At 42.0% G+C, this 24,514-nt stretch overlaps 1 long non-coding RNA gene across 1 annotated transcript in view; it reads right to left on the bottom strand.

Moving 5' to 3' along the window:
* Positions 1–12,904, bottom strand: part of LOC128349382 (uncharacterized) — a 167,766-nt gene extending 154,862 nt beyond the window's left edge. The window contains exon 1 of the long non-coding RNA XR_008318784.1: positions 12,812–12,904. This is a non-coding gene — a long non-coding RNA (uncharacterized LOC128349382). The remainder of the gene's footprint in view (positions 1–12,811) is intronic.
* Positions 12,905–24,514: the final 11,610 nt, after the last annotated feature.

Here is a 24,514-nt window from a genome sequence, read left to right as displayed (position 1 = left end):
AATCATTGTATTAGGCTGCCTTAATAAGATTAATATGGATTAATAATAGGTTGGCATTAGGGCACATCAATAAAAGACAAGACAGCTGGTATATAAATGTCAGAGAGCAAGTTATAAATCTTGCGAAGGCAAGGAAAATTCATATTCATTAGAACTTTTACACTACAAAAGTTACATCCTTTGTAGAAAGGATGTAACCAGACATCTAAATTAATAAAACATGGCTCTGAAATAATGTACAATTATCAAATTGCAGGTGAGAAAAGGAAATACAAAGGCTTACAGATTATTGCATTTTACAAATATTTTCAAAGAGTTGAGAAAGCAGGAAAACATGTGCTAAAGATATAATAAAAATGGCTTGGGTTATGCTGATAGTTGTGGAAGATAAATAAATTATTACAAGTAATAACTTTTTTGTGGGATGATATGAAATTTCATGAGGTTTGGGAGACTTGCAGGCACTTGATGACTCCTCTTTCCATCAGAACATTTGAATAACAGAAGAGACTTGGAAATCAGGCCAAATTAAATCCAACAGGCTTACTAATTTTACATATTAATACCCATTTATTTTATTATTCAGGCAATGGTACTGCTTTCTAAGATCTAATAAAAATGATAGGAGCTTCCAGTCTACCAGATTTAGAAATCTGAAGTGTCATTTTCTTTCATTCACTTTATGCATAGTTTAAACAATGCTGCTTTTATTTTTGTGGATTACTTGGGGAACATTTAAACCATCTGCAGAATTAGCAGTTCAGAGAAATAAGTGTCCTTTTAGACAGAGCTGTTTGTTAACATGGAACCACATGGGAGACACAGTAAATACAGGGGAAAAAGCCACTTCGAGCACATAATGTTCAGAGATTCTGCTGTCTGACCCTCAGGAACAGATTTATACAGGCGGATGGGGCTTTTGGAGGGAGTGAAGAGAGACAAAAATGGCTCCCCCATTTTGCTGCGCACCTGGTCCGCGGGAGAAAGAAGCCTTCAGTACAGGAATTCTGAAGGCTTCTTGCAGACCTGCAGACCTCCACAGGTACTCAGCCCTCATTCTATCACTGAAGGGCTGAGGATTAATAATAATAATAATAATAATAATAATAATAATAATAATAATAATAAATCCCCCAGTGAGGCACTACCTTGGCGTGGTTGTGGGGCTTGCATGTTCTGAGGAAGGTGAGAGCTATGCCAGAGGTCCAACCATACTGGACAGGTCTCACCAGAGGAGCCAAAGAGTGCCTCTCCCATCAACAATATGGTGAGACGTAACTTTAATAACTCTATACCGGATCGGTCGTCGCCCGGGTCAACAAGGACCACGCCAGGTGCTATAGTCCCTGGACATCTGGTGGCAAGTGGGCAACAGGACTCAGGATCTTCAGTTGAGCAACCAGGGCTGAAGACAGCAAAGTTACTGGAAGAAATGTCGCTTAACCGAAAAAAATATACGGAAAATGCCAACAAGGAAATAATGAACTGCAATTACAAGTCCAGTCCAACTAGAAGAGGTTATTTAAAAAGAATGTACCAAATTTGGAAAGAGAAGAATCCAGATACAGAAATAACAGAAAAAGGCTAGCAGACCAGAGAAGATTCATAATAAGAAATAAAGTATTCACAGGAGTTGAGCTGGAAGAACTGCAAAGAGCAACACAGGCTCAAGATATGGAAGAAGAATTACCACCAACTGAAGAAGTTGCTCATGCGCAGGTGGAGGAGGTGTTGGAAATCGAGGATGCCACTGTTGCTGAACTGTTTCAAAATCAAAACCAGGCAACCTCCCCTTTACCTTCACCTCAAAAACCCAAATGCCGTTTAACAGAAAAGAAACAAGAACTAAAGCAAAAAATAACAGAGCACTTGAACCAAACAACCACCAGGGTTCGACTTCCAGCTCTAAAAACAGTTGCCAAAAACCAACTTGCTCAGGCATTAAAAGATGTCAATGCTGCACTTGCAGAAATAACAACCAATAATTTGCAAAAAACAAACCAACTAATGTACAGTGCAGCAACAATAACAACAACACAAGAGCTCGGATATAAGATCAGTGGACCTGTAAAAAAAGAGAGCAGTACATCACCTAAATGGAAGATTCGATTAGAAAATAAAATCTCCAGTCTTAGATCAGATGCTAGTAAATTGAAAGATATGAAAGACAAGAAGCTGAAGAATGAAGAACTGCCCAATGGAAGCAACATCAAGAACCTGGAAGAGAAAGAACATTACAAATACTTGGGCATTCTCCAGGCTGATAACATCACACACACTGAAGTTAAAAGAAAAATTGGAAGTGAATACATCAGGAGAGTTAGAAAAATCCTCAAGTCCAAACTCAATGGTGGGAACACCATAAAAGCCATACACACCTGGGCTATACCTGTTATCAGATACACTGCAGGAATAATAGAATGGACCCAGGCAGAGCTAGAGACGCTAGATCGTAAGACAAGGAAAATCATGACCATCAATCATGCTCTGCACCCCCGCAGTGATGTTGATAGGCTATACCTCCCTTGCAGCTCGGGTGGAAGAGGAATGCTGCAAGTCCATCAAACAGTAGAGGAGGAGAAAAGAGGCCTTGAAGAATATATCAAGGACAGTGAAGAAGATGCACTTCAAATGGTCAATAATGCGAAACTATTCAACACCAATGAAACAAAGCAGGCCTACAAGAAAGAACAAGTCAAGAACCGAGCAGGGGGAAAAAAAATAAGCCACTGCGTGGTCAATATTTGCAAAATATAAGTGGAAAATCAGACATCAGCAAGACCTGGCAATGGCTTAAGAATGGCAACTTGAAGAAAGAAACAGAGGGTTTAATACTGGCTGCACAAGAACAAATGCAATCAGAGCAAAAGTCGAAAAATCCACCACAAACAGCAAGTGCCGCCTTTGTAAAAAAGCAGATGAAACCATGGACCACCTAATCAGCTGTTGTGAAAAGAGCCCACAGACTGACTACAAACAAAGGCATGACAAAGTAGCAGGGATGATACACTGGAACATCTGCAAAAAATACAAGCGACCTGTAGCCAAAAATTGGTGGGACCATAAAACTGAAAAAGTTGAAGAAAATGAAGATGTAAAAATATTATGGGACTTCCGACTACAAACAGACAAACATCTGCCACACAATACACCAGATATAACTGAAGTGGAGAAGAAAGAAAAACAAGTCAAAATAATCGACATAGCAATACCAGGGGATAGCAGAATAGAAGAAAAAGAAATAGAAAAAAATCACCAAATACAAAGATCTACAAAATGAAATTGAAAGGCTGTGGCAGAAAAAGACCAAAATAATCCCAGTGGTAATTGGCGCCCTGGGTGCAGTTCCAAAAGACCCTGAAGAGCACCTCAACACCATAGGGGCCACAGAAATCACCATCAGCCAATTACAAAAAGCAGCTTTACTGGGAACAGCCTATATTCTGCTACGATATCTATAACAACAACAACAACATTGACAATAAAATTCAGCCATCCTAGGTCCTTGGGAAGGACTCGATGTCTGGATAAAACAAACCAGTCAATAACACCTGTCTGACTGTGTTAACAAGAAATAGTAATAATAAATAAATAATAATAAATGGCCTACATACAGAATAATGCTACAGACATGATACAGAAGAGAAGTGATTTTCACCAGTCTCCCCTTCCCTCAAGGATTTAGTTTTGGGAGTCACAGTGGGCTTCAGAAGGAAGGGGAGTACCGCAAAAATTCACCCTCCTTCATAGCATCCATGCAACATTAGGCTGGATGTCAGTTAATAACAATAATGGTGTAGCAGTGCTTAATATCCAGACTGCAGCTGATCACCCAGATGAGTCCTGAATGCAGCTTCTTTGCCCCATCCAGCCTCTTCATGAAGCATAGGGCATTTGGGGCAGGCTGATTGGCTGTTAACCCAATTAGCTGGGCAGAGATTAAAAGTCATTTTGACTCCTGCTCACCTGGATTCTCAGTCAGGGTTTGAGATGCAACCCTTCTCACCCACCAAGAGCATAGTGTAGGTTTCGACTAGTCACCTTTTGCGGGGCTAGATAGGATATTTCATATTCTATAAGATTGGCAAGTACAACAGGGCCTTTAAAAAAAAAAAAACCTTACCTCACACTATTATTCCCCAAAGTTAGTTAGGTTCATTTCCTGGTCACAACTGTAGGTACAGTGTGAGATTTGGGAATTTAAGAAATTCCTAAGGCCTGCATTTGGCATGAGGAGATATCCTTGGTCAGTACCTATACTAGGGGTGCTCAATGTCGTCCCTCCTGCAGATGTTGGCCTACAACTCCGATAATCCCTGGCTATTGGCCACTGTGGCAGGGGATTATGGGAGTTGTAGTACAAGAACAGCTGGGGGGGGCAAAGTTGAGCAGGCCTGACCCAGACACTGAATGGTTTGGGGAGTGTTGCACAGCAGGAGCGGTGATTTTTGAATATCTCCCCTTCACTTTGAAGCTCACTTTCCTCTCAAAAACATGTCCCTGAGGGTTGTCCCAGTACTATCTAGTACCACTCTGGATAGTTGTTCCAGTACAGCCCAGTACTAGTCTGGATGTCAGCCAATAATAGTAGCTCAGCAATAATCAGGAACAATACTTAATTTTAGACACTGTCTCAAGTCAGTTCCACTTTCACTTTAAATCCAACCCACACTTCCTACTAAATTCATGACGAATGGTCTCCCTAGAAAACTGCTGTCAGCCAGTTGCTCCGGGCCAAGCTATACATAATGCTAAGCACATGCTTGGAGCTGATGTGCTTGATTTTTTACTCTCAAAATAGCAGTTATGGAGGATCAGGTGTGTTCCCCCGCCCGCCAACTTTTTTCCCATTGCTAAAGCCCCTTGCTAAACTCTTTTCTAACTCTTTTCCCTTGCTAAAGCCATCCATGCACATTCAACAATGTGTACTATCTGGATAGACAGGTACACAAAGGAATAGAAGAGAAGCTAATGTACTCTGGTGCAGATGTTTTCACAATACTTTTTAAATGGTAAAATGGTAATCCTAAATTATTCTCAACCAGCAATGTAGAAACAAAAAAGGGACGGTAGCAGGGAAAGGGACAAGAGAGAGAGAGAGAGAGAGAGAGAGAGAGAGAGAGAGTTAAGGAGACAGCTGTGGGCTACTGTTTAGCCTTTATCCAGTCCACAACCTATGACAGCTCTGCAACTAACCAGCTAGTGAGAACCTGGCAGAGTAAAGAGAAATCTATAGCTGCATCCAGTGAGGGATTCTCTAATACCCATAGTCCTGAGGGCCTAATTACCTTCTAATTGTTGGAGCTAGGACCCTGGCAGCATCAGCTCTCAGCTGCAATGGCTCACAGATAAAAAGTGCTGGACTCCTCCCCTCTTTGTTCTTCCAGTGTTAGTTTCCATTTTGTTTCTCCAGACATGGCTGTTTGTTTTGGTCTCTCTCTTCAGCCATGAGCTACAGCTGAAATTAAGCTGCAGGCTTTTCCACGTTTGTTTGTAACCTTTTCTTTAAATAAATAAATCCTTGTAGTTCTTCAATATTAAAGAACTGTCTCAAGACCTCTTGCTTTGATGCTTTCTCACCAAGATGGTTTTGCTTTGCTACTTGGGGACTGAACTGCCATTTTCCCCCTACACTAATTGTGACAGTTTGAATGGAAAGATTCCGCTTGTTAACTTATTCTGATCTTGCTTTATTATAGTGTGTCGTTTTGAATCTTCTCTGTCCCCTCCACCTTTTTAAAATCAATATTATTCTGTAGGGATCGGGGGCTGCGTAGTCCCCAGAAGTTCCAGGATGCCCCGTGCGAGCACTGGAGAGACCCCCAAGCCCGGGAGGCTGCTTGCAGCCTCATGGTCAGGGGTCTACTTGTGTGTCACCACACAACACAGCGACACACAAGCAAAAAAATGAGGTTAACAGAGCGCTCGTTCCATTAACCTCATTTAAGGGGAAGGGGAATTAGGTGGGCTAGCTGCTTTGGGAGCACCAGACTCACCTGCAAGCTCAGTGGTTCCCACGATCCCTGGAGCTGAGCTAAGCTCTCTTAGACTGCTTTCCAGGGATCGTGAGAATAGCTTCAGTGCCTGAATAGGCTTGAGTTGTCTGTCATTTGCTTCCAGTATTCTGAATGTTGCCATATTTTCCTTTTTACCGTGGACACTCCCTAAACATATGAAGCTGCCTTATAGTGATTCAGAGCACTGGTACATCTAGCTCAGTATCTACTGTGAGTGACAGCAGCTCTCCAGGGCTCTCCGCCCTATCTGGAAATACCAGGGATTGAACCTGGGACCATCTGCAATCAAAGCATGTGCTCTTTCACTGAGCGATGGCCCTTTCCCTTATTGATTTCCCTGGGCGTTTTTCACACAGCTGGCTTTATCATGAGTTTACTATGAAGCTTTACTGTGAGTTCAAAGTTGCCCCCCCCCCAAAAAAACCCCCAACACAAAAAGTAGGGTTTTTTTTACCCTGGATATAAATCAAGCTACACTCTAATGAGCAATGAAAACCCCCAATCGTGGTGAAAGGCTCCCTGATAGTTCACAGGGACTTCAGGGTAAATATGTGAACGCACACCCTCCATTCCAGTGGAGATGCAAGCTAAAAGCCCTGTGTGAAAAACACGCTGGTCTCTTTAGAATGCTTCCACCTCTGGGACAAAAGATTCCACCAGAGAGCCATGCCCACGAAGTTACACAAATATGTCCAGAATATTTTTTCCACATACAGAAGAGAATGGAATGTTCCAGGTGCACATAGAAGTCTTCATCCCAACCATTATGCGGAAGCAAAAGACCTGCACTCCAGTCCTAACATTGTTTACATGGAAATATGCTCAGGATTGCAGCACTCATTTTCACATACATTCCTATATCCAGAGCTGCATCTGTACCCTGCTGTGCACAAGTACTTCCTGATGGAGCAGGCTTTCCCCAATGACTTCAGAGAAGGCAAATGCATGCTTGCTTCCTGCTAGGAATGCCTACTCTGTCCTGTCTTTGGAGAACATTTGCCCATCGTTGTTGAGGTTGTCAGGATGCAAGTGACCTTTTGTTACTTGCTCTGTCATCCCTCTTATATACTTTATTAGACCACTACAAATGCCACTGTTGTCATTTCTGCTCCTGCTCAGTATAATTAATATCTTGTAATATAATGATTAATGGCTTTGCTTGGTGTCTGAGGTCCACAACTGCAATAAAGTCTGGGAGATGCAAGAACATTGTATAGATGTGAATGGCCAGATAAATCAGGTAATATTTTTTTCTAATAAATATTTTTGCAAGTAGCTGTTTAGAATGTTTAAATAAAGGGTGGTTATCTAACATGATAGTTTTGATTAGTCCTTCATTTGTTTGCTTTTTTCTTGGGAGAACTTGCTTATAAAGGACTAATCAAAGAAAACTGCATTACACACATCGCTAGAGTGCTGGACTAGGACAGGGGAGACCCGAGTTCAAATCCCCATTCAGCCATGAGACTTGCTGGGTGACTCTGGGCCAGTCACTTCTCTCTCAGCCTAACCTACTTCACAGGGTTGTTGTGAGGAAAAACTTAAGCATGTAGTATACCGCTCTGGGCTTCTAGTAGGAAGAGCGGGATATAAATGTAAAATAATAATAATAATAATAATAATAATAATAATAATAATAATAATAGTGCCTCTCCCATCAAAAATATGGTGAGACGTAACTTTAATAAATCTATACCGGATCGGTCGTCGCCCGGGTCAACAAGGACCACGCCAGGTGCTGGAGTCCCTGGACATCTGGTGGCGAGTGGGCAACAGGACTCAGGATCTTCAGTTGAGCAACCAGGGCTGAAGACTGCAAAGTTACTGGAAGAAACGTCGCTTAACTGAAAAAAATATATGAAAAATGCCAACAAGGAAATAATGATCTGCTATTACAAGTGTAGTCCAACTAGAAGAGGTTATTTAAAAAGAATGTACCAAATTTGGAAAGAGAAGCATCCAGATACAGAAATAACAGAACAAAGGCTAGCAGATCAGAGAAGATTCATAATAAGAAATAAAGTATTCACAGGAGCTGAGCTGGAAGAACTGCAAAGAGCAACACAGGCTCAAGATATGGAAGAAGAATTACCACCAGCTGAAGCAGTTGCTCAGGCGCAGGTGGAGGAGGTGTTGGAAATAGTGGATGCCACTGTTGCTGAACTTTTTCAAAATCAAAACCAAGCAACCTCCCCTGGAGCAAGACCTGGCAATGGCTTAAGAATGGCAACTTGAAGAAAGAAACAGAGGGTTTAATACTGGCTGCACAAGAACAAATGCAATCAGAGCAAAATTCGAAAAATCCACCACAAACAGCAAGTGCCGCCTTTGTAAAAAAGCAGATGAAACCATGGACCACCTAATCAGCTGTTGTAAAAAGATCCCACAGACTGACTACAAACAAAGGCATGACAAAGTAGCAGGGATGATACACTGGAACATCTGCAAAAAATACAAGCGACCTGTAGCCAAAAATTGGTGGGACCATAAAACTGAAAAAGTTGAAGAAAATGAAGATGTAAAAATATTATGGGACTTCCGACTACAAACAGACAAACATCTGCCACACAATACACCAGATATAACTGTAGTGGAGAAGAAAGAAAAACAAGTCAAAATAATCGACATAGCAATACCAGGGGATAGCAGAATAGAAGAAAAAGAAATAGAAAAAAATCACCAAATACAAAAATCTACAAAATGAAATTGAAAGGCTGTGGCAGAAAAAGACCCAAATAATCCCAGTGGTAACTGGCGCCCTGGGTGCAGTTCCAAAAGACCTTGAAGAGCACCTCAACACCATAGGGGCCACAGAAATCACCATCAGCCAATTACAAAAAGCAGCTTTACTGGGAACAGCCTATATTCTGCGACGATATCTATAACAGCAACAACATTGACAATAATATTCAGCCATCCCAGGTCCTTGGGAAGGACTCGATGTCTGGATAAAACAAACCAGTCAATAACACCTGCCTGACTGTGTAAACAAGAAATAATATGGTGTGTCCATCAGCCAATTGCAAAAAGCAACTTTACTGGGAACAGCCTATATTCTGCAACGATATCTATAACAACAGCAAGAACATTGACAATAAAATTCAGCCATCCCAAATCCTTGGGAAGGACTCAATGTCGGTATAAAACAAACCAGTCAATAACACCTGTCTGACTGTGTAAATAAATAAATAATATGGTGTGTAACTTTTAAAATGCATTGTATTCCTTTCTGTCTCTTCAGTTCTGAGCTCACTTTATCCAGTGGACCGTTATTTCTTTTAAATCATATTTTAAACCTATATTTCTCTGTACTTATTGTAACTTATTGTTACTTATTGTCATGTACTGGAGGTAACCTGTGCACACTGGGAAGGGTTAGTGAGGCTGTTCTCACACTAAGGAAGCCCAGCCCAGTTTCCCCTGTGCATGGCGGCAAGCCCGTCTCTGCAGCTCACTTTCAAAATGAGTTTAAGGAGCAAGCGCTCCCTTTTTATTATTTTATTTTATTTTATGCCAGCCCTGGCTGCTTGCAGCCCGGCTAGGGGACTGTGGGGGTCCAGACTGGCATAGGAGGGATCTCCATAATGCCCTGCACACTCACACAGTGCATTATGGGAGTTCCGGAGGCAGGGCAATGTGCCCCGGCTCCCGACCCTTGGTGCTGCCAAAGGGGGCACCTGCAGGTGTGGGCATGTGATCTCTGTGCCCAGACCAGCAGCCCGGATCCTCTGCAAGGAAGTAAGCATTTCAGGGCTTCCTTCCCACTCACCCTGTAGCCCTTTCTCACTGATCATGAGAAAGGTCTCAGTGTCTATCAAGGGCACGGGGATCCATAAAAGTCTGGGTAGCAGCCAGCCAGAATTTGTGGTCATAATCAACCCTGCCCTTCCTCAGTTTAGGGACAGATCAAGATCTTGTGTCTTCCAGTGGGCTGAGTTTTGGAGGCATTTGAAAACAGAAGTTTCATTGCTTTGGAGGATTTCCAAAGCTCCTTTCAGCTGCAGGGAAAGATGTTGTCCTTCTCCCAAATAGGAGCTAATCCCAAGAGTGCTGCTCAGTAAGGAAACTTCTCACTGTTTCCAAGTGCTTCTTAAACCTAGCAAGAGTCAGATAAGCCCCTCACCCATCACAATTTCCTTTGCAAAAATTAATGTGGGGAATATTTCTTGAAAGCAATTGTACTATATATTTGCATATCAACTATCAATAACATCAAATACTAAAAAAAAATGTTGCATGTCAAATACTACAACATAGTAATTGTCAGATAAACGTTAAAAACAAATGTCATTGGGTGCCAAATAAAAAGTCCAAATACTTGGAGAATATGCAGAGATTATTTGATTTCAATATATTACATGCAAAGGAAAACTATGAGGAGAGTCTTTTGACACTCAAAGCAATATTTTTGAAGGCTTCAACCAAGTGGCTTGTTTACCTGGTTCTTCACTGCCATAATAAGAATCCCCGATTTACTTAAGATAAAACAAGCATGCTTATTTAAAACTGAAAAATCCTGGAGGAGTGGGGGGTTTTTTAAACTTGTGTGCATTTGTAGTTCGGCTTCAGAAACTGGGACAAACATAACTTTCAGTGTCTGTTTATATAAAAGTGTAAAAGCAAACCTGTAGGTAATATCTGATTTATTGTTCAGCTACACATTTTGCCTTTTTACTGTGCAAGTTTAGTGTCAGCAGAAGGTGCTACTTTAGCAATCAAGAGGCTAGCAGTTGGCTGCAAAATCCCAAAGTGAAAAACTTGTAAGTCTAAATGTACTTATGGCATCTGTAGCCTACAGATTTCAACAGCATTCCACTCTTGCAAATGCACATAAAATCACAGCTAGAGTTGGTAGCTATAAAACCAATTACCTCCATTACAATAAGCAGTTAATAACTCAAATGTCATACAGATTTCGGCTTATAATCTCCCCTGATAAGAACTAAGCAATCACTTTTTGAACCAGAACAGTGATGCAGATTTTTTTTTAAAAAAATCATTTACTTTTTTATTTATTTTACAAATACTTAAAACAGTAATAATTTTACAACATAGTGTAGAAGACCACATAAACATAAATTGAATTACCCTCATAAAGAAGCAAAGCAAATAATATCTTTTCAGAAAAAACATTAATAAGAAACATTATAATCCTTTAAAAATATTAAATGCACAATCATACGCAGTATGGTTCTTTGAAAAACTATGCATACCTACATGAAATATGTTCTTCCAACACACACATAACACAGCCACAAATAATTCTTTTCTGGGAGTTTCTTCAGTTTCAAGATTTCTTAGTGACCAGGAAGGAGACCAGCAGAGACCTCCATATGCCTGCTATGATCATAGGAACATAGGAAGCTGCCATATACTGAGTCAAACCATTGGTCCATCTAGCTCAGAATTGTCTACACAGACTGGCAGCGGCTTCTCCAAGGCTGCAGGCAGGAATCTCTCTCAGCTCTATCTTGGAGATGCCTGGGAGGGAACTTGGAAGCTAGATGCTCTTCCCAGAGCAGCTCCATCCCTTGAGGGAATAGTTTACAGTGCTCACATGTTTTCTCCCATTCATATGCAAACAGGGAGGACCCTGCTTAGCTAAGGGGACAAGTCATGCTTGCTACCACAAGACCAGCTGTCCTCACATTATTTGCCTGCTGTCAAAGTCTACCTTTACCTGCTGAAAAGGTAGACTTGGAAAGCTGAACAAATGAAGGAATCTGTTTTCATATTTGATTGGATCCATGATTATGGCTCTCCAATGCTGAATTTAAAATATTGTACCACAGGAACAGAAATTTCCTCCAGAAACTGAGAAACAGAAGTCCTTCATAAGTTCAGATTCTGAAATCCCTTTTGTTGAAATATTAGTTGTAGGACTTTGCAAAGAGTGCTGCTTCACTTTGGGGACCTCTTCAGAGCTTCCAAAGGACCTTTGATTTGCCTTGGCCCCAGGGGCGTAGCAAGGTTGGAGTGGGCCCAGAGACAAGATTTTAAAATGCCCCCCCCCCAAAGTCCAGGGCCTCCGCACACCCCAGGCCCCCAAGGATTTAAGTCTGATATTCCAAAATAAGTATGCTGCCTGCAAATACATTTCACTGAATACACACATACACACACATCACAATATATAGTGATATACATTGAGTACTATACATTTGTATTACTTTTGATGCCTAGAACACACTAGAAAGATGAATTATTAAAATGGGCCCCTCGCTGCAGATCAGCAAAGGAGACTTTCAACCATGCAGGGTGAACCTATGTTTGTTTTCCCAGAATTCTGAACAAATTCAGTCAAGTTTGATTGCAGGAGGTTTTTCACAGGAGGCTTTTAAAGCCCTTTAAGACACATCTCCTCTGGAATGGAGGTGCTGCATTCACATGTTGGCCAGATTTACCCTGAAGTCCCTGCAAGTTATTGGGGAGCAGTTCACACACAAGAAAAATAAAATAAAAGCACCACACATGCTTCACAGTTCTCACTCAGACCTTCTGGGTTGCAAAACAACTTGAACATAAGTGCATTTATAAATGAATGAATGAATAAATAAAATTAATAAAATGCTGTTCCAGAAGTTTTTGCAATTTTCTGCCATGAAACAAGCCACTTATAGGACTTTTTAGATAGCTTTTTTTAAGTCAGCAAATTTTCCAAGCTGTTTCAAAATAAATATTCAGAGACTTCTCAGTCCCTCCCCCCCCCATATCCAAGCCCTATGGCAAGCAGATCCCTATATATGGGGGCGGGGGGCGGGAAAGGTAACCACAAAAAGGAGTTCACACTCTACCTGGCAAATGCTGGTCTGGGTTAAGCAGGGCAGCAAGGGGTCTTCTGCTGCAGAGAACACTCTGGCTGCCTCCTCCTTCCTGGCTTGCTTGGGCCCTACTCGAGTTCAGGCTTCACTGCGGCCTACACGGAGGCCTCCGTGGAAGCCCCGCCCACCCGCCGATCAGCTGAGAGGCGGGAGAAAAGGAGCTCTTTGCAGCTTGTCTGCTGCTTCGATTGCGGGCCAGCAGAACAAGCAGGAGAGACGGCGAAGAGGGCAAGTGGCTGAGGGGCTATGGGGCTGGGCAGGGGACAATGGGGAGTCACATGAGGTGTCCCTGGGGTGCCCCTCCAGGCAGGGGGGCCCCCAGACAACTGTCTCCCCTTGCCCTATCATTGTTACGCGCCTGCTTGGCCCCCTTCAGCCCAGCTTTGAGGGGGCCTCTCTTCAAGCTGAACACTTTGGTGTCTGAAAGCTTTGCTTCACTCCCCTTGCCCTCCATCTCTCCTCTCTCAAGCTACTTACCAGGACTAGCATCCAAGGTGTGTCTCAAATTCTGTTATTAGAAGAGAGGTGGGACTGACCACAATTGAATCATGTTATTGGAAAGCTATACTTTTCTGGCTAAAGCTTGTATTTACAAAAGTTGGGTTGGTATACCTTATCTTGGAGGATTCCTTTAAATCTAATTGGGAATTAGGAATCATGGAAAAATTATCAGCATATGGATTCTCCTCAATGGAGGTAACCAGATTAGGATTTGATCGAGCTAAGCGCTTAATTATACAGTGTATACAGGATATAGAGCTGCAAATGGGACAGGCAAACTTATCGAGCGGTATATATCTTGGTAGTCAGAATATTGAGCTAAAGCCAGCTCCATATTTAAGTAGTGACTTGATACCAAAGTTCAGGCGAGCCCTTACCCTCGCCCGACTAAATGCTCTACCTACAGCGGTCCTATTTGGAAGATTCGCAGGCACGTCAAGTGTATCTAGAGTGTGTCCATGTGGATCTGGCCATATTGAAACAACCGCTCATGTCCTGTTGTATTGCGATTATTATAGAGAAGTAAGATGTAAATTAATAACCCTGCTTTTGAATAATTTCCCTGGTTATCGAGATGAATTTTATTTAAATGACTTGCTTACCAATCCAAATTCTGATGTATATATGGTGGCTAAATTTTGCTATATAATATGTCAAATGTGGACTCACATGGTGTGATGAACTTTTATTGCTGTTTTTATCCTTTTTAAAAAAATTATTTATCTTTTTATCTTATTGAACTGGTCTATGACCAAAATAAATAAATTGATTGATACCAGGACCAGCAGAGTTGAGGAAAATGGTTCTAGACTTCCAAGGCAACAAGCAGTCATGTTCTACAGCTTGACTGTTTAAAAGGATGCTTTTCTATCTTTACCCATGGAGTACTGGCAATGGCTGTAACTTCAGAAAAGAGCACCTGTAACATTTCCCAGGATTCCAAGGGGAACGGTGAAGAAGTGTCCTTTTACATGTCAAACTGTGGGATGTGGCTGCTTGCTCCCTTGTGGCAGGGAGCAAAGAGAAAGACCAACATCTTTTTGGTTGTTGCTCCCACCTGTCCTAATAAGTAGACTGAGGGATGCAGGATCCCAAGTGCAGCTTCAATGGGTTGAAAGGTTCGAGTCGGTTTCCTCCTATTTTATCCACTTTGCCCCCTGCAGACAGAGCTTCACTTCAAGCTAAAGAGGGAAGAAGTGGGCCCAACCCAAATAGGCCCCCAAATCTTTGCACAGCCTTAATGCATAATGCAATGTCACCTTTATACTGTATTCCATAAAAATGTTGTTACCTTCCTAATTCTGGCTGACACTTTGCTAATGACATTGGAGCGTCAGTTAAATGTTGCCCCTATTCATAATTAGGCAAAAAAAATTAAGATTTCAAATATGAATTTCAGAAATGCCTGGGATGTATGAGATTTGTAGTGTCCTCTGGCATCTCAGCCTAATTGCTTAAATATATAACATTGCTAATATTGCTAATTGCTTAAATAGGCATATTAATTTGAAAACTACAATTCCCATGCACCATGCCAAGAAATGATGCTTCTGAGCATGCTCAGGAGTGCCCAACACTTAAAGAAAAGTCCTACAAGGTGTTTCCTGTTGGTAGCAGCTTTCTCCACGACAAGTTCACCAGTTTCACAAGGATGTGTTTACTTAGGAAGAAGTAGAAGGGAAGGCTGGCTGGTGGTAGACTCAATAAAGGCCTGAACTTCAGAGAGGTTTCATGCTTGGCTCATACAACAGGGAGGGTTCCTGTACTCCCCCAAAGCATATCCTAGTGCCACTTCCTCAGCATTACTCAGAAATCTTTATCCATAGGAAGTTTGATCTTTGAACTAGAAAATACTGATCTCTCTCTCTCTCGATCTCTCTCCTATTACAATAATAACATAAAAGCCTTTCATCTCTTTTTGAAGGCAGACTTTGACTTTTTCAACCCCAAGACTAAGATAATTCCCATTGACATCATGAGCAACCACAGGTCTGTGCCACTTTTCATTATTTCCAGCGATGGCACGTAGAGTGCAGACTGTGCTCCCTACCATTATTCGTTCAGTTCAGCATGGGTTTATATCTGGCCGCCAAGGATCAGATCATTTTAGATTGTTGATTGATATATTAGCTTTATCCTTGGAGAAGCAAGACCTGGCTGCTATAATTTCTCTAGATGCAGAGACGTCATTTGACATGGTCCATCTGGAGTTCTTGAAACATGTTTTGATTACATTTAGATTTTCCCCAAGTTTTTCTGACTTGGGGTTACTATGCTATTATACATCACTCTTTAGTCACAAGTCATCACCAAAGAACTATTGTCCCCTTCAATTAGGCTAGAACAGGGCACGCGTCAGGGGCCTCCTCTGTCTCCTCTTTTAAAATATTGTGTTAGGATCCATGGCTTGTGCTATTAGAGACTCAGATAACATAAAGGGTATTCCACTAGGTGGGAATGAGCACAAGTTGATTTTATATGCAGATGACATTTTATGTCTTATTGATAGGCCAGAGGTCTCTATTCCTAATCTTATTTCTTTACTTCAAAAGTTTGGTAATTTATTCAGTTACTCCATAAATTGGGGCAAATCAGATTTGATGCCTTTAGTTTCTACAGATTTTCCTGATGAGTGTAGGGTTTGGGGTTTTAGTTGGTGTCCAGAGTCTTTTGTCTGTTTAGACATAGTAATTCCTAGGAAGCTCTCTCAATTAGTAAATTTAATTTTTTTTCAAAATTTTGGTTCAAATGAAAAAAGACTTAGATCAGTGGCCGACAATTCGGTTGAGTATATGGGACAAAATAAATGTAGTAAAGATTAATCTAACAACAAGGTACATATATCTTTTAAGAGGTATAAATTCTTATACCTTCATCATATTTTTAGCAAGTTTATAAATTAGTCAATGACTTCTTATGGCAAGAACACCCACCCAGGTTTTCACTTCGTAAACTTCAACTACCTATTGAAGAAGGTGGATTTAATTTTCTGCATTTTCAGGCTTATCATTGGGCATTTATTTTCTCTTCCATCTTAGGGTGAAACAACGAGTCCTGTTTTTGGGTCATACCTTGGGCACAGCTTGATAGTTATTATTTGACCCCATTGAAACCTTGGCAGGTGCTTGGTTCATCATTTGTGCATGGATCTAGGACATTGCAGGTGTTTAAAGCCACAAGGCAAATATGGAGAACCTTGCGTTCTAGATATGGTTTTGATCCTTTCCTGCATGTAAAGTTGATGTTGTGGGAGAATCCTTGTTTGAAGATTGCTCATAAATCTTTTTATTGGGCTAATTCAGCCTCCCACAACGTCATTACACTAGATCAATTCATCTCTTCTGAGGCTGTTTTTAAATATTTTGACACTTTGAGAGCTGAGTTTGATCTATCTTTAAATGCTAGCTGGCAGTTTATTCAGCTGGAGCATTTACTATTATGGCTTTTTGGTCCTGATACAATTGCAGCTTCTGAAACTCCATTTTTATTATTAGATCTGGAACATGTATTGGAGGCACCTTAGCCTGTAACCTTGCTCGATCAGAAGCTGAAATATATTGATATGATTGATATTGATTATACTGTATTTGAGATCTTTGGAGCAATGGTCTTGAATACCCTATCTTATTAAATCAATGGTGAGTTGCTTTGAAGGCAGTGAAACTCACCTCTTTAGATCTCAAAATGTGGCTAATACAGCAGAAACCTTTATTCTGTGTTTATTGGACACCTCAGAGAATGTTTAACAAGGGATGGCTGCAGACTTCTAGATGCTGGAGGTGTAATCTATACAAGGCTACACTTAGGCATATGGTTTGGTCCTGTCTGATTACTGTACCATTTTGGCTTGAAATTCAAAAGAACATGACATTGCAGCTATCATTGTCTGTCAAGGACAATCATGTTTTTTTGGAGTACATCCCTAACATATGGAATCTAGCCCTATATCAGGAATTGTGGATTCTTTGTGGTTGAGGAGTTGCCAAAAGGATTATAATACAATACTAGAAGGACAAATTTACTCCTGAACTTCAACTTTGTATAATTGACATATGTTTCTTGGCAGCATTTGAACTGGGGGATTTTTTCCTCGATGGAAAGGTAAAGAAGAGGAATTTTCAGCTACTTGTTTGAATTTTAATGAATTGTATATGCTTTGGAGTATAATAGATAGATATCCTTTGAAGAAAGTGGGGTTTGTTTTCCCCCTTTCTTTTTCTCCTGTGTTGGTTGTATCTTATGTTTAAGTTATTTTAAAGATATTTTTCTTTTTCCTCTTCTTTTTCAGTTATATTCACATATATTATTACTATCCTTGATCATGTTTTGTGTGTAGTAATCTCATTGCAATAAGGGTGGGGAATCCAATGATGATAATGTTCAGGGCCCTAGTCTTCCCCCATGCAACATAGCTCTGCAGGAGTCCTTCCATTGCTCCAGGTTTTTCTAGTGAGAACTCACTACATTGTGCAGAGCTTTCTCTGCTGTATAGAGGCTATTCTTATGACCACTGGAAAGCAGACTAAAGGAGTCCAGCCCATTTCCCAGTGGTCATGAGAACCATCAGGCTTTGTGGGCGGTTCAGCGGTGGCTATCCCACCTAAATACCCCTCCCCTAAAGTGAGGTTAGTGGAGTGAGAACTCCGCTAACCCCATTTTGGTGATTGTGAGCTGCCGCACCACAGCTCCGTGCTGCACCAACACACTAGTAGAACCCCAACTGGGAGGCTACAACAAGCCTCCTGGTGTTAGGGTTCCCCTGCAGCATTTGTGTGGGGCATGCTGCGACTTCTCGGCTAGGTGGCCAGATTTGGCTTTTAAAAAGCCAAATTCTGGCTTATGGCCCATTTGACCCACGAGTATACCCCTTAGGTTCTGGCAACTCTGCTTCTGGGTCCAGGCAGCCCCCAATCCCCACCACCCCAACCGGCTCTGTGAGGGAACTGTTAATTGTGCCTCTCCACAGTGCTCATGTGGAGAGCCTTGAAGTCTTGCAAAATGACAGCAGGATTAATTACTGTTCAGGCTGCACACATGGGAGTGCTGTGACAATTGTTTTGAAAGCCAATTCCCTACTGTTTCCCTAAGCATATTTTCGGGAGGAATCCGGAGCCACTGTGAAGCTCTCTGTCACTGTGCAAAATGCACAGCAGTGCAGACGTCTGATCAAAGAACCATTCACAATGAGTGAGCCACTGTGGAGTGGTCCAAGACTTCTTACGGGGTGTGTGAATCTTTCACTTCCATATTTGTAAGTGTTGCTAGGTTATCACATTAGAACACATCTTGTGAGAAAACAATACTTTGGACCAGGCCAAATGCTCGTGCATTTCACAGAGGACCATCTTCTGGTGATGGGGGTATATATTGTTAGAGAGCTCAGGAGTAGGGGTGTGCACAAAACTGGCTTGCCCAATTCAGTCTGAGTCTGGAGTGGACTTGAACCAGACTGGCATGTTCGGTTTTGTGCACCCCAAAACCAATGAATCCCAGTCCGTCTTGAGTTCAAGCTGGTCCGGGGTTTGAAAGGTTTTTAAAAATATATTATTTTATAACTCACTGCTGGCCCCAGGCAATTTTACTGCCTCTGGGAGTGCTGCCATGACTGCAGGGTGGTGTCTCTGAACCTCCCACTCCCCCTACCTCGGTCTTTTCCGGGCCCATTCAGCCCATTTTCAGGCCTTTTTTACCCTCTCCCGAGTCACAGGGGCCATTTTGAAGGCCGCTGCATATGCACATGGGCTATTTGCGTGCCCATGTTAGTTGTTGTTGTTATTATTATTATTTAAAAAATTATTTTTCAAATCCTGGACCGATTTGAGGTTGAGCCAAACCAGGCCCAGTCCAATTCAAGGGCAAACCCTCAAGTTGTCCCAGTTCAATGGCGAACCAGCTCAACATTGAGCTGGTTCATACATCCCTACTAAGGAAGGAAGATTTCTTTATCTGCCCCAGCTGCAGTGGAAAATGAGGAAGCACTGCTCATTAATATTGTCTGGAGATATGAAGTTAAAGTTCCAAATGAAGTAGTTTATTTAGGAAATCCATCAGGGAGACCTATATGCCTGGTTGTTAGCTACATACAGAAAGAAGGCAAGGGAGAAGAAAGAAGTCTCTCTCTCCAAGACACTTTCCAGATTACACACTACAACAGCAGTAGTTTACTTTGGCTTGGCAGGATCATATTGAAAGTGTAAATAAAGAGTGTTGTGCAAAGCCACCAGCAGGGGGAGCAGTCTTTTCTAGCTTTCACAAACCTCCTAAAATGGGAAAATACAGTTATTCCCTCCCCCATCAACATCGTAGCATTGTAATGCAGAGATAAAACCCATAAGAAGGCATCAGAAATGTGAATGGCACCTTGCTGACAGCACAGGGACTGTGATGTCAAAACACAGGCAGTACAGAAGCACACTTAATGGACACTGTTGTAGCATGTAATCTGGAAAGCGCCTAGGTGAGAGAATGAAACCTGAGACTATCAGTCTAACAAAGGGGAATCAGAGTAGAGAAAGCATGGTCAGAGGGGGATTGCGCTTACTGACTATCTCTCTACCCCAATGCCTCCTAAGTGGTCAATAGGGCTGCTGGTGCTAAGAGCTGATGCCATCAGGAGCTGCATCTCCAACATATATGTTGTAGCCCAAAGCTTATTTTGGAGTGCAACATAAGCCTGATTCAGATATTATCCAAACACCCTGCTGTATGCACCCTCACAATCACAGATGTGCCCACCACCACAAGGAGGGTTCTTTCCTCTTCAGACAAGCCCCATCATAACCATGAGTGGCAAGGGACATGGGCAATCGATGTAGTGAAGGTGGAACGTCCTCCCCCTTCACCCCCCTGTCCATGGCTACAGTGGGGCTTTTGGATAACATCTGAATAAGTCTATAGTTTCTTATTCAAACTGCTCATGCAGTTCTTTGTGACAAATACAGAACTGGGGAGCAGGAACTTAGGCATTTTCCTTCACCCTCTACCAGTGCTCTTCATTGTAAGGCCTGGCGGGGCTCAGTGGGAGCCCCCATCAACCGTAAGCACATAAGCACTTACCCCTGACTTATTTGGGGGGGGGGCTGTATGAAGAGGAGAGGAGAGCTGGTCTTGTGGTAGCAAGCATGACCTGTCCCCTTAGCTAAGCAGGGTCTGCCCTGGTTGCATTTGAATGGGAGACTTGATATGTGAGCACTGTGAGATTTTCCCCTTAGAGGATGGAGCCGCTCTTGGAAGAGCATTTAGGTTCCAAGTTCCCTCACTGGCATCTCCAAGACAGTGCTGAGAGGGATTCCTGCCTGCAACCTTGGAGAAGCCGCTGCCAGTCTGTGAAGACAATACTGAGCTAGATGGACCTATGGTCTGACTCAGTATATGGCAGCTTCCTATGTTCCTATGAAGCTTTAGGCAAGGCTGAATACTCTGCACAGTTCCCCCAGCACCATATGGAAATGAACATCCCCACCATGCAGTGCTATGCTTTGCCCAGTACCAGTGGGGCTACTTTAAGGGAAATGGATCCCTCTTGAGTCCCTGCACTGTCTTGGAAGGTGCTGGGAAGTGTAGCCCTTCCCAGCATCTTCCCTTTAGAGCTTTAAGAGAGGGCTCTGTCTCTCTTAAAAACTCCACCCAGCACCCTGTTCAGTACTGTTCAGCAGTCAGCATAGTGGGAAATGGATCTCACACAAGATGTTTTTGGTGAAGTGGCCGCCATGTGAAAAGTCGTGAAGATGACATATAGCATTAGGTCAGTTATCTTCACTATTTTTCATGTGTGGGCCACTTTGCCAAAAAACCTTCCATATGAGAGACCTTTCCCACTGTGCTGATCTCTGCACAATATTGCACTTGGTGTACAGTACTGTATGGGCATGCTGTCATGCTGTATGTCTGCTCTGGAGGGCCATGCCAGTGGGCCAATACCTCTAACATTGCCCTCCAGTGATGCCTCAGTGGTAGTAAATGTTGGAGATGGAGTTCCAGTGCATCGACCTTTTCTACCAACTATCCTAATGACCACTAGGAGCGTTTGTTTGTTTGTTTGTTTGTTTGTTTGTTTGTAGCACATTTTTATACCACCCTAACCCAAGGTCTCAGGGCGATTCACAACAAACATTGGGAGAGGTAGCTAGTGAGGGTCTCTTTACCTGTCCCTGCTTGCCTCTACTCTAGGACTCCTACTTTGATTCCTCAGGTACTTCCTGTAGTGAGTCAGTCCTCAGCCTTTCCTCTTAGAGAGAAGATGGAAGCATCTCTCTCTCCTTACCTATTCATTATGTGGCTGATAGATAGGATGTGTTGTTCCTATACCAAATGTGCTTCAGCAATAAATCAATTTAGTTTAGACTCTACAGTGATCTCCATGTGTGTTCCTTAAATAGTTGCAACCACTAAACTCTGCACTCTGTAACTGGAGTGGTAGTTTCCTTGGCACTTTGCTAAATAATCGCAAACCTCAACCGTAAAAGAGCATATCCTCCTCAGAAGCACCTGCTGTCCCAGGCCAATCCAAGAGTAAAGTAGATAACAGTGTCTGGCTCAAGTGGCCAGAGTAAAAACTGCTCTGGCCACACCTTGTTCTTCCCACAAGGCAAGTGGCTTGCTGGCAGTTAGAATCTTCACAGGAAGGGCCTTGATGGCATTTCTCCCTTGCTGATATCAGTGGTGGTTCTGGCAGCAAAGGCAAAGAGCAAGTCCTCCGCCCCGCAGACCAGCTTGGGAACAGAGCAGATCAGCACGTCTGGGGCAGTTTAGGGCAGCTGCAGTTCTCACAAATAGCTGGCTTGAATTATAATCTTACTTGCAAAGTGAAAAAGGTTTTTGTTTACAAACAAACCTCATGCTGCACATCTTCCATTCATTCAAGTCTCTATAGCCTGAATATATAGAGAGCTAGCTGCATGTAGAAAAGTGTAAGCCTGCAGGTGAAAGTCAACAGAATTCCAATCATACACATAATAATATATTCTGTATTTTAAATCTGAACCAAAGGGCTTTGCACTCACTTCTGGAATTGTCAGCTTTATTGTGATTTCCGTGAATAAATATCGTGAGTTAAAATGTTGATTAAGCAATATCTTCTACATCTGTTCAGTTGGTTAGCCAGCATTCACTCCCTCATTGAACTCTGGCAAATGGTTCAGGACCTTCCTAGCTTCCTCAGAAAAAGAGTCAGAACTGAGTAACATGAGCATATTGATTCCAGCACTTTTAAGCTTTTATAGGTCAAGGCAAGCACCCTGAATCGCATCTGAGAAGCTATAGAAAATAACTGTAGAATGTGGACACCAATATAATCAACAACTATGCCATAAGATATCCACTGCAGACAACATTCCTTCATTCAATGGTCTGCTTAAAAACAAAACAAAATCTGGTTCCATAGATCCCTAATTCATTTTTATGTGTGAAAGGGTGGTGGCGCGGGGGCCTCCTGGTCTTCTAAACAATTCCCAAAAACTGAATCCTCACTTTCTAAGCATCCCTTTGACTATGCTAATTTGTTGCCATTCATACACTCTTTTTGGACATAAGGGAATACTGCCATTTCATACAGAAATGCACAAAGCGCCTGCTGTGTTAAACAAACACCATTTCAGTATGCTAGTTGTTACCAGGGCAGGTAACAGAGCCTGAAAACATCATTAGGACCTTCATTGCGGCATAAGAGAGGTGCGGCAAATTCCTCAGCACTTCCCAGGGCTCTGTCTGTAACCATGGAACACCACACACAAGTGCCGTCTGATCTACAAGGAGAGGCTATTGAGACTTTAATAACTGAAGTCTAATGAGCCAGCTTTGTCTTTGCATACTAAAGACATAATCACTGTGAGATGTCCCCTAAGTGTCCCGGTTACAGTCTCACCAGCTTTTGTGGTTCACAATTTGCACTTGACCCTTTAAAGCCACATCAACACCACACAGACTGTTGTCCTTCACATCATCCTCCATCTTGACCTAGAGCAGAAAGGAAAGCTTCACTCTCACACCCAGTCCCATCTGAAATGACTGCTTGCACAATACTCATAATGAAAAGGCTTTATTCACCTGCTTGACAGAAGCATTTCCTTCAGTGCTTTACTGGGTGAATAATGTGCATTTCTAATTAGCTTTGTAAATGCATATTATGGGCCTAATTGACCATAGCAGCCTTTTGGGAGGCATTATCCACTCCTTGCCTGCCAATACATATTTAGGTATACAATGAAATATCCTCATGTGATTTCTTGGCCTAATCATAAGCATGTTCCCAGGTTTAGAACAATTCAAGCAATTCGAAGGAGTCTCTTAAAAATAAATACATGATATAGAAAGCAATTGGCCTTGGTTATAGGTAGACTGCAAAGAGGGTTGTGTTTTTTTTTTAACCTGTTCACTTCTGTATGCCCTGCAGTTTCCACTCTAGACATTTTTTGTAATCCTAGGCAATTTCTCTTCCCATCAGGTGTAGAATTGATTTACTTAAAGAATAGGCATCCAAAGGGGAAATTGACTGGGAAGTTAGTTATTTTTGAAGTCTTCCCATTCATGCGTAAATTGCCATTGCACATTTTGCGCTGACCCTCTGTGGCCCCAGAGACATCTAGTTTTCTGCTCCTCATTTTGAGCTCTGATGTATTAGGAGTATCTTCTTCCATTTCTTGTGCATTTTACCAATCCACATGAGCAAGAAATAAGCCGGGAAGCACAGGCATTAGGAGAGAGAAACCAACATATTATGAAAGAGAAGTGAACATAACTGAGTGCTGTTTTACAGCATTGATTGTAACTGATTTTTAAAAAATGTTTTTAAAATTATATTTGTATTGTATTTTGTATTTTCTCCCCCCACACACACACTTTTTTTGGTCTGATTTAATGTGCGTTTTTATCTCATGTTTTAATGGTGTGTTATAAACTGCTGTGTTATAAATTTGTTATGGAGTTGCAGACAAATAAAGTTTGTTTGTTTATTTATTATATTTATTACTATTAATTTACATTTTAAAAGAATTACAATTACATCCAGATGTTTACATAGAGAATTATACAGAATATGGGAAATTTAGGCCTCATTCTCACAGACTAAGTAAGCTCCGAGCACGCAGCGCATGCTGGCAAGACCCCCAGAGCCAGGAGGCGGCTTCTCGCCTCCCCTCCGGGGGTCTCTTTGTGAGTAGCCGCAGCACGGAGCCACAG

This window comes from Hemicordylus capensis, chromosome 1 (genome assembly GCF_027244095.1).
Source record: "Hemicordylus capensis ecotype Gifberg chromosome 1, rHemCap1.1.pri, whole genome shotgun sequence".
NCBI classification, from domain to species: Eukaryota; Metazoa; Chordata; class Lepidosauria; order Squamata; family Cordylidae; genus Hemicordylus; species Hemicordylus capensis.
The sequence above is the reverse complement of the archived record's forward strand: the minus strand, read 5'-3'. Positions and strand labels throughout refer to the sequence as shown.